This window comes from Macrobrachium nipponense, chromosome 24 (genome assembly GCF_015104395.2).
Source record: "Macrobrachium nipponense isolate FS-2020 chromosome 24, ASM1510439v2, whole genome shotgun sequence".
NCBI lineage: Eukaryota > Metazoa > Arthropoda > Malacostraca > Decapoda > Palaemonidae > Macrobrachium > Macrobrachium nipponense.
The window spans coordinates 37878599-37887938 of record NC_061091.1 but is presented as its reverse complement, the minus strand read 5'-3'; positions in this window follow the sequence as shown (position 1 = coordinate 37887938).

Below are 9340 nucleotides of genomic sequence, written 5' to 3'. Positions count from 1 at the left end.
ATGAAACAGTTCAACTGCCGAAAGATAATGTATGACTGCTGTCCGATCAGGCAGCTTCCTTCTGTCGATCTGAGGAATGTAGAATATATATATATATATATATATATATATATATATATATATATATATATATATATATATATATATATATATATATATATATATATATATATAGTATATGTGTGCGTTTATATGTATATATATATATATATATATATATATATATATATATATATATATGTATATATATATATATATATATATATATTATATATATATATGTATAATATATATATATATATATATATATATATATATATATATATATATATATATATATATATATATACACACACACACACACACACACACACACACACACAATGGGAATGAACAATAGACATTTATGATAAATAATCAATAAATCAAAATGAGGTCGATAGTGAGTGACAGGCAGTTTGAGACGAAAACAGGCCAGCCTCGAGTGTTAGTGTTTGAGACCTGTGCAAAACAGCGAATTCCTTAGACGCGCAAATGACATGAATAGCGGAAAGGTCACATGGCTGTGACGTAAGAGGTCAAGAATGTTCTTGTGAAATGGAAAACACACGTACATCGGAACAGAGAAGACATTAACGTACGTATATTCGTACGTCTATTAGCGTGCGTGCATTCATATGTCCATCAGTAGGTTTAAGTGCACATGTCTGTTAGAGCAAATGAATGAAATAAAATCCCTAGTGTGGTGATTAATGGGAAATTATACGACAGTCGTTGAGTGTGAAACTATGCCATAGAAGGTGTTGGAGATCCACGAAGATAAGGTAAAGATAAACAAAGACTTTGAAAACTTTTGCTCATTGAAATTGATTTTAGATGCTGTGAATGGGGAAGCGTAGAAAAGATTTACAGGACATTTATCCATTGCACTTGTTGATGCATTTCAGCGTTTGATAATTATGGTTTCCTTTTCAGATGGATTCTATTGTTGCTAACTAAAAATGAAATCTCTAGATTTTAATGTGAAATTTATTCGGTAGAGACCCATAGAGATATTTGACAGCGGGGGTAGTTCTGTCCAATATGGTGATGCAGGGCATTAATGGTGCTCTAATGATTTTTGGGATTCTTTCATTCATTTTATTCAATAGGATTACGTAGAGGAGTAATGGTGTTTTAATTATTTTGGGGGATTTCTATAATTAATTTTATTTCAATTTTCATTCTATTTAATTTGAGAAATAAAGGTTATATTTTGTATAGAGAGAGTTTGAATGATACATTGATTGACTTTCAGTTAGCTGTAGCGATGAAAATCGATGAGAATCATCCTTCAGTTAGCTGTAGCGATGAAAATCGATGAGAATCAACCAAGGTAGGAGTTCTCTCCTTTTAGTTAAATGGGGTCATTTTGACACCCATAACAAATATATATAAAATTCTTAACCTCTATCACTTGCAAATTATCTCTACTTACTTATCGCTGTCTTTTACTAAGATATCTTTACAACTTTTTCATTTAATTTTTCAATGTTGTTTGGTGAGTCGAAACGTCGGTTACTCTAGAAACAACAATTTCAAGAGAGAGAGAGAGAGAGAGAGAGAGAGAGAGAGAGAGAGAGAGAGAGAGAGAGAGAGAGAGATCCACGCATAGATTTTTAGAAAATATATAATATCTTACAAGTGCGACATTTATTGAAACATATAATATATGAAGATCAGAAGATAAAATTTTGAAAGTAATTTGTTAATTGTTTGCATTAGAGGAAAATATAATCACGTTATAAATTTAATCATATTTTTAATAAGCCGAAGATTAAAGGAAGCAAACTTGATCGATCATGCTCGATTTTTCTGTGGTATCCAACAAACTTTTAATACCTAATGGAGATTCGATGTTATTTTTTTCAATTCATTCTTATGCGTGAATCAGATATTTGTTCCAAGGCCTGTTGAAGTGACTGAAAATGATTAAATATAAACTATGTCAATATACAACATTTCAACGGATGCTTCTTTAATCTTCGTGCCAAGCACACAATTCCACAAAAGCTTTCATTAAGAATCCGAGTTCCAGTTTTTTTGTCTTCTTTAAGCCCCTGGCCTTAAAAGCTATACGCCGAATCCTATTATGGAAATTGCTTCATAATGGTTTTAGCCTTCAATTCATCCAGTACCAGCCAATGTTGAAAATAATTGGAGTGATAACTAAAATGTTTTGGTGCTTACTTAGATTTTTAATCATCATTCTCTAAGTGATACATAAATGGGTGTTTTTATTATTAATTAGAAATTCACACTTTTACCTTGCAACTTTGATGTGTATATCTTAGTTACAAGTTTTCGTTAAATGCAATTTGCATTATAGATATAAACATTTTTGTGGTAGATTGATTTTTTTCTGAATGGAAAATAATGTATATGTATTTTGTTTAACATTTTATTTCGTTTGCATTTATATTTCTTCGATGAGCTTTTAATTTTATTTATTCTTAAACACAGTTATTTTTCTCTTACGAGGCACCATTTGATTGATGATGTATCCAAGGAAGGAGTAACTTCTAGATGACCGATACATTTCCTTATCTATATGCCTTTTGTAAAGATAAAAATGCTAAGTAGTATATACTCATTTCGTCTAGATATAGGTTATGAATAAAAAAGAATATCCAAGCGTTATTTGTCTAGCTGTTCTGTACAACTCTGGATATTAAACGACGTCCTTCACACGTACTGGTTTCAATGAAAAATCAGTTGCGGCTAATTAGTCACCGGGCTTTAAATGAGAAGGGCTAGAAATTCCATTACAATGACCAAATTATGAAAGTTTTTTTATCGCTTTGCAAACTTGAAGTTTATCAGCGAGCAGACCTTATTAGGTCAATTAAAACTTCTACCATGCGATTAATGGAATGCAAAAAATAATGGTATCTATTAATGATCTCCAAGTCCTGATACGTAATTATATGAGTCTCTATTCCGTTGAGTCTTTAAACAAAACCACTTCGGAAATCCATCTTTACAAAATCATTCAAATTTTATACATTAAGACATCCATTTACTTTCACTGTTTATATTTCATTCCTGTCTATTTCCATAAATATTTGAGTGTGGTTTACTTAATTTTTTTCTTATAATAAATCGAAATCTATCATTGCATGCTATATACAGTCAGTGTGCATATGTATGATTACATATAAACACACAGGTACACAAGACACACACACACACACACACACATATATATATATATATATATATATATATATATATATATATATATATATATATATATATATATATAGAGTAGAGAGAGAGAGAGAGAGAGAGAGAGAGAGAGAGAGAGAGAGAGAGAGAGAGAGAAAAGCACCATTTTCTTACGCGCACACATTATTTTTGGTGGAGTTCGCCTATTCCATATGAAACTGTCTCAGAAAAAGTCCAGTGAACTAATCAACAGTTAACGAAATATGGAAAGTCGACCAGATTAGTTAGTGGAGCACAAAAATATTCGCGAAATTTCGTAACAGAAAGTTATGAAGATTTTTGTTTAATTTTTACCAAATTCGAAGAATGTAAAAGTTCTAGTGATTTTTCTTTTTAAATCTTGCAGCTTGAAGTTGGTTAGCCTGAAAACCTATGAAAGTTGATTATAACTTTGGTAACTAGGCTAAAATCTCCAGAAAAGGTGCTTTACTGTCCCTCAGAAGTGAAGATGCAAGATGCTTCTTTAATGCGCGAGTGAGTCCCGACACTTGAAAGACGACATCTGATTTTGTGGTTTTGGGTTTGTGCCTAAAAGGTGTCCTCCTTTATCTAAATAAAGAATGTGTTGTGGCATTAATTTTGTCTTTACAAATCTTACGCTATTTTCTTTAGTTAATTCATTATTTCAGTCGTTTGTACAAGATTGGCAGTAAGTCTCAAGCAGCATGTTATTTTTAGATTTGATTTGCTTCTGCAGCTTGAATTTGAGATTATGCAGCATTTAAGCGCAAGTGCGCGCATGTATTTTATCGACGGGAGGAAACGGATACTAAGAAATTACAAAGAAATATTTATTACGGTTGATGAATCACATGGAGTGAAAGGAATGTGGAAACACCAATACACCAGTAAGTGATAACATGAGAAAATTAATGAAATTTCTTGCTAATTACGGTAATATCCTTTGCCAAGATATACTTTGAAGAACTTTTTATGCAGGTACACAGCGTGAAAAGTATCTCTCTTATTGTGGGACTTTTGGGAAACATTAAACAAGTAGTAATACAAGGTCATCTCTAAGCCGTTTTTCGTATGTTGACATATTCTCAATTGTGCCTCGAAAGACCATTGAACCGTTGCTCATTACTGACTATTTATCATTGACTAGAATATGAATTTATCTATTCACGGCAAATAATATAAAGGCATATTATCTAAAAATTATCTGCTTCCATCTTTCAAAGAGCCAAAATGTTCTTCTTTCACATCAAGTAGCCATATACTGTCCCTACCCAAAGTCACTAATATCCCCCTGGGTTTCAAAAGGGTATAAAAACAAACGTAGATTATCAGTGAACTCTGTGTAGGGCAAGAAGAGACAAATATTATGTAAGTAGATGCTCAGGAAAATGTGTTATCACTTTGAAGGGTAAGAGAAGTAACCTGGATGCCTGAAGTAATGGTTATTTGTCAAGCAGTAGTATATGCAAAATTGAGGCAACTCTTTGACATCCCACGTTCCATATGCAGACATCACTCACTCACTTTGCAAATCACTGATGGCATTTTATATGTCTTTTCCGACATATCTCATGGTATTTGTAATAGAATACATATATATTTCTATTTCTCATACTGGCTTTCTTTGAACTAAGGTCCGATTTTAAAGTAATAGAAATCAGATGTGATTATACTAAACAATAACTTTGGAATTAGTAGATACTCAAAACTCTTTCAAGAATTCTTAAGGTTACTAAGTTTCAATGTTATTTCTGATTCTAGTCAAGAAAGTATTGTTATTGTATAACGTTTCACAAATCCTGTAGTATACCCAAACAGTTAAATTCAAAAGAAGGAGAGAGAGAGAGAGAGAGAGAGAGAGAGAGAGAGAGAGAGAGAGAGAGAGAGAGAGAGAGAGAGATTATAGTAAAGCCAATATTGACCTTTGGGTCTCAGGGTAGGCTTTCTAAAGAGAAAAAAAATTACTCCCTCGTCAATTCTATTTACGGAAGCTAAAAACAGATAATTCCTACTTCGTTTATTATCAGAGGCATCAGAATTATTATATGTATAATTAGTAAGGGGAAAGTCATCCTTTGGATAAACTGAATCTCGTAACCTATACATAGTTCACAGTTCGTTATAACATCTCTCCCTTTTCAATTTCCTTTAGTAATTCTGGGCAAAATAAGGCAGTATAAGAAGTAAGGTTAAATTTGCTACTATGTAAATATTTGGAAAAGCTAATGCTGTAGACGTTTTCTGCAAGTGTTCATTCCTAATACAGAAATGATTAGAAATATTTTTATATCACTGTGCATCCATCTCCAATTACCTATCTTCCTTGTTTATATATGGAGCCTGATGTGAGCAATTTTGAAAGGAGAAAGGATTCCAAAAGTCCGGTGGACCAGAATTAAAAATTGAATACTGCCTTAACTTTGATCGAAGTCCATCATCTCGTCACCCATCCTTGTTTTTAGCTGGATTTTGGATGCCAAATCGAGGGTATATAGTTTTAATTATTTCGGTCAGAAGTAAATAAACCCTCCTTGCATTATATACCGAACTGTAAGTTTGATTAGTTTCGATGAATGATGATACACATATTTCTGTGCTTTATTATTCTCTCTCTGCGTTCATTTAGATGTTGAGATGGCTTTATTGAAAATTAAGCATTTCATCTTCTCACTCTCCCACTAGCTAACAGTTAAATACATTTAACATTTATTTTCTTGCAAATTAATGTTTTTTGGCATCAACAGTATTCACTCCCCCCTTAGAAAAATAAAAACATTCAGGAGCACCCACGTCTGGCGGAAACAACGTTCCATGTGTGGGAACAGAAGTGGAATGAAAATATAATATTCAGCATCATCTTGGGAAACTGAAACAAAAGAGATATGTAAGAAAGAAAACGTTGGAATAAAATCATTTTATTTGCCATTCCACCACCCATGATTGACCTGGTCTTTACCTGTTTCAAAACGCTCTCAGATAGGTTTCTAGTCCCTCTAGCCTTTTGTGATTTTAACGCAAATATCATCATGGTCGTGTCTGTATATGCAAATAGTTGATATGAAATTCCAACATATATTTCTTTGCTTATTACCCACAGGAGTGGTTATTGGCAGTAGGAAATTTAGGTCTCCTTTATAATGGCTGCAAATTTAACGACAGTGTTTCCCTTTATTTCTGAGTGTAGAAATATTCTGTTTTGTCTTGTTACTTATCCATCCATGGATTTAGCCATTATTTGAAGTTATTATGGGTCCAGTTATAGCCAATATGTTTATATTGGCGCTCTTAGTGACAGATAGACTACGGTTTTGTTTGTTTATAACGTTGTTACCCAACAAAAAAAAAAAAAAAAAAAAAAACCAAAAACCAAAAAAACAAACCTAAAAAATAAATATCCCTGTAGAGGTATTTTGACCCGATGCATGTAACAGTAGGTCCTAATCAAGCCAAAGTAGACCAACAGATGGTGGTGATACATAGAACTACTTTTTTTTTAAACCTGGAAGGCCTGGTTCAAGAGGGCAGGAAGTAACTTTGGGAAAGTATAGGTAAATAGCTACCTTTGAAGGACTGGATGAAATAGGCTTCTCTGACCACAAAACTAAGAATGATTATGCTCAGAATTGTTACTCTCAGGATCATTTGTGTGTAGATAAATCTGGACTCCTGGTGAAAGAATATTGCGTAAAATATCTTTGTTAATCTGTTTCCTATAGTATGACTATATGCAGCATGATTTTCTTTTTTAACCTAAAACAAACAAAAACCCTACATGTTTGTAACGCAAACACAGACCTTGGGGGAATTGCACCCAGGTTTTGTAAAGTTTAGATGAAATGCTTTCCTTCAATATTTTCACAATTACCAAACTACATTAAAAAAAAGAAAATTCTTCTTGGAGCCAAATGAACTAAATTTGTACTTTAAATTAATGCCTTCCCTAGTTGAAAAAAAGTAAAATTTTGCAAAACGATTTAAATATATATATATGTGTGTATAGATAACATTATATATAATGTGTGTAATAATATATATTGCCACCTGTAACATAAACACCGCGAGAAATCCACCCGAAATGGATAGAAATTGCTAATAAAGGAACATCCTAGGGAGTTAACGTGACCACATACCCACCTACCCACCTTCCACCAAGTCTCTCGAAGAAACGAAGCTACTGAAAACAACAGCCCGGAGCAGCATTACCAGACGCACGAATCACGTGATCTCCATTAGCGTCCCGGGAGACTTTCCCTTGGTGTTTACGTTCTAGGGTTAAGAAAAAAGGGCACCCGATGTGGTAAATTAAATTAACGGAAGTTAAGGTGATGGTTACGCACGAAGTCGTTGTACGAAAGTCAAGTTGGTGAAACCAAATATTAAGTAAAGTGAAACAAACAAAGACAGTCCTTATTCATGATTCACTGAAACTCCATAATTACAGAATTAAAATTCGCATTCTTCTCTAAGAAGAATCACCGAGGAGTGAATTCTTGCACTGTCAAGGCAAACGGGTGATTTTCATTGTTGTCAAACTCTGAATTAGTTTCACTGTTTAATAAATGAAAGTTAGTTCCCAGTGTTCTCTGATTTATCAGTGAAAATACTGGACGTGAATCATGAAAGGAAATAGTTGCCCTTATTGATTATGTTTTAAAATAAATATCTTGGGTCTATATGTATGCACATGAAACTGACCTGGAACCCAAGCCATTATTTAATGGTGAATCAATCGTTTTCCCTGCTCATACTCAATTAATTTGCACGCCATAAAAGATTATAATAAATAGTTCTAAATTCAGCGATGTTTGATTATTTGTGACATAAAGATATTTTTTATTTATGCTTTATCTAATAAGAAAGCACCTATGATACTCATATAAACTGTAACATCCGCAAGATCTCCTTTGTTAGTACAATTAAAAGTTTTACTACACTATGCTTGAAGTCTTACATGAGAGAATGGTTAGCAGCAACAAAAATAAGGAAGAACAATAATGGAAAAAGGTTCGATCCCATCCGCAAAATTTCTTCTTCGAAAACTCAGGATGGAATTTTATATGAGAATAGAACCTACCTTGCTAAGGGTAGGGGTTATTCACCTGTTTTACTTTCCCATGGATAAGGAAATCAGGCTTATAATAATAAATGAGAAAAACATAGATATAAAAACTTGCTCAAAAACATAAAAAAAAACTATTGTATGCAATGTGGGCAGGATGTACGATTTGAAATCACAGTCCCATTAGTTATTGGATTATTGCACTTAATAAAACCTTAATATATCATAAACTAAATCACAGTGGGATCCAAGGCAAGATCAATTTCATTTACAATAAAACAAAATCTTGAACGTTAATTACAGAAACATTCTATAAACTATCTCTGACGTAACAGTGATGAAGAACTATAAAGAGACTAAATAGGATAAAGGCTATTAAGCCCTTTGATATAAACATAGCTTTTACCTTCACTCAAGTACAGGACAGACCTTTCTTCCTACACATAAAGTCTTGTTTAGAAGCTATTCCAAAACCATATATTCTCTCGGGTCGTTAACTTTGTTTCCAACGGTCTTTATTTTCCAGATTTCACTCGTGAACTGTGAGTTACCTCAAAGTGTTTGTCTCATTCAGTTTCATTTTATCTAGCTGCATTTCTGCGCTCTTATATACATCATGTAGTCTTATTTTATTCTGGAATTGATCACTGAGTATACCTACAGAGTTGGTGATAGGATTCGTATCGTGTCACAGCTATTTTTATTTCGTAATTTTTACTATTTTGTTTTCATTAAATATCATTTGATCACAAATTTTTCTCTACTGACTTATGATAATTGTTTTTACCTTCTGAACATTATAAAAAAAATTCATTTTTCCAAGGACTGAATATTACATATTTTTTTCTAGTTTCTGTATGTTCTCATATTGACCTTTATTTGAAATTCCTTTATCATAATGACATCTATCTTTATAAGACATATTAGATTTTAATTAACTTCCTTTTTTCTTATCTTTTTAGAAAATGAGAGAGATCATGGAATGCTTCCTTTGGCAAGAGAAAAAGGTTTCATTACGGAAGAGGATTTCGTGAAAGGAACTGAGCATAACGG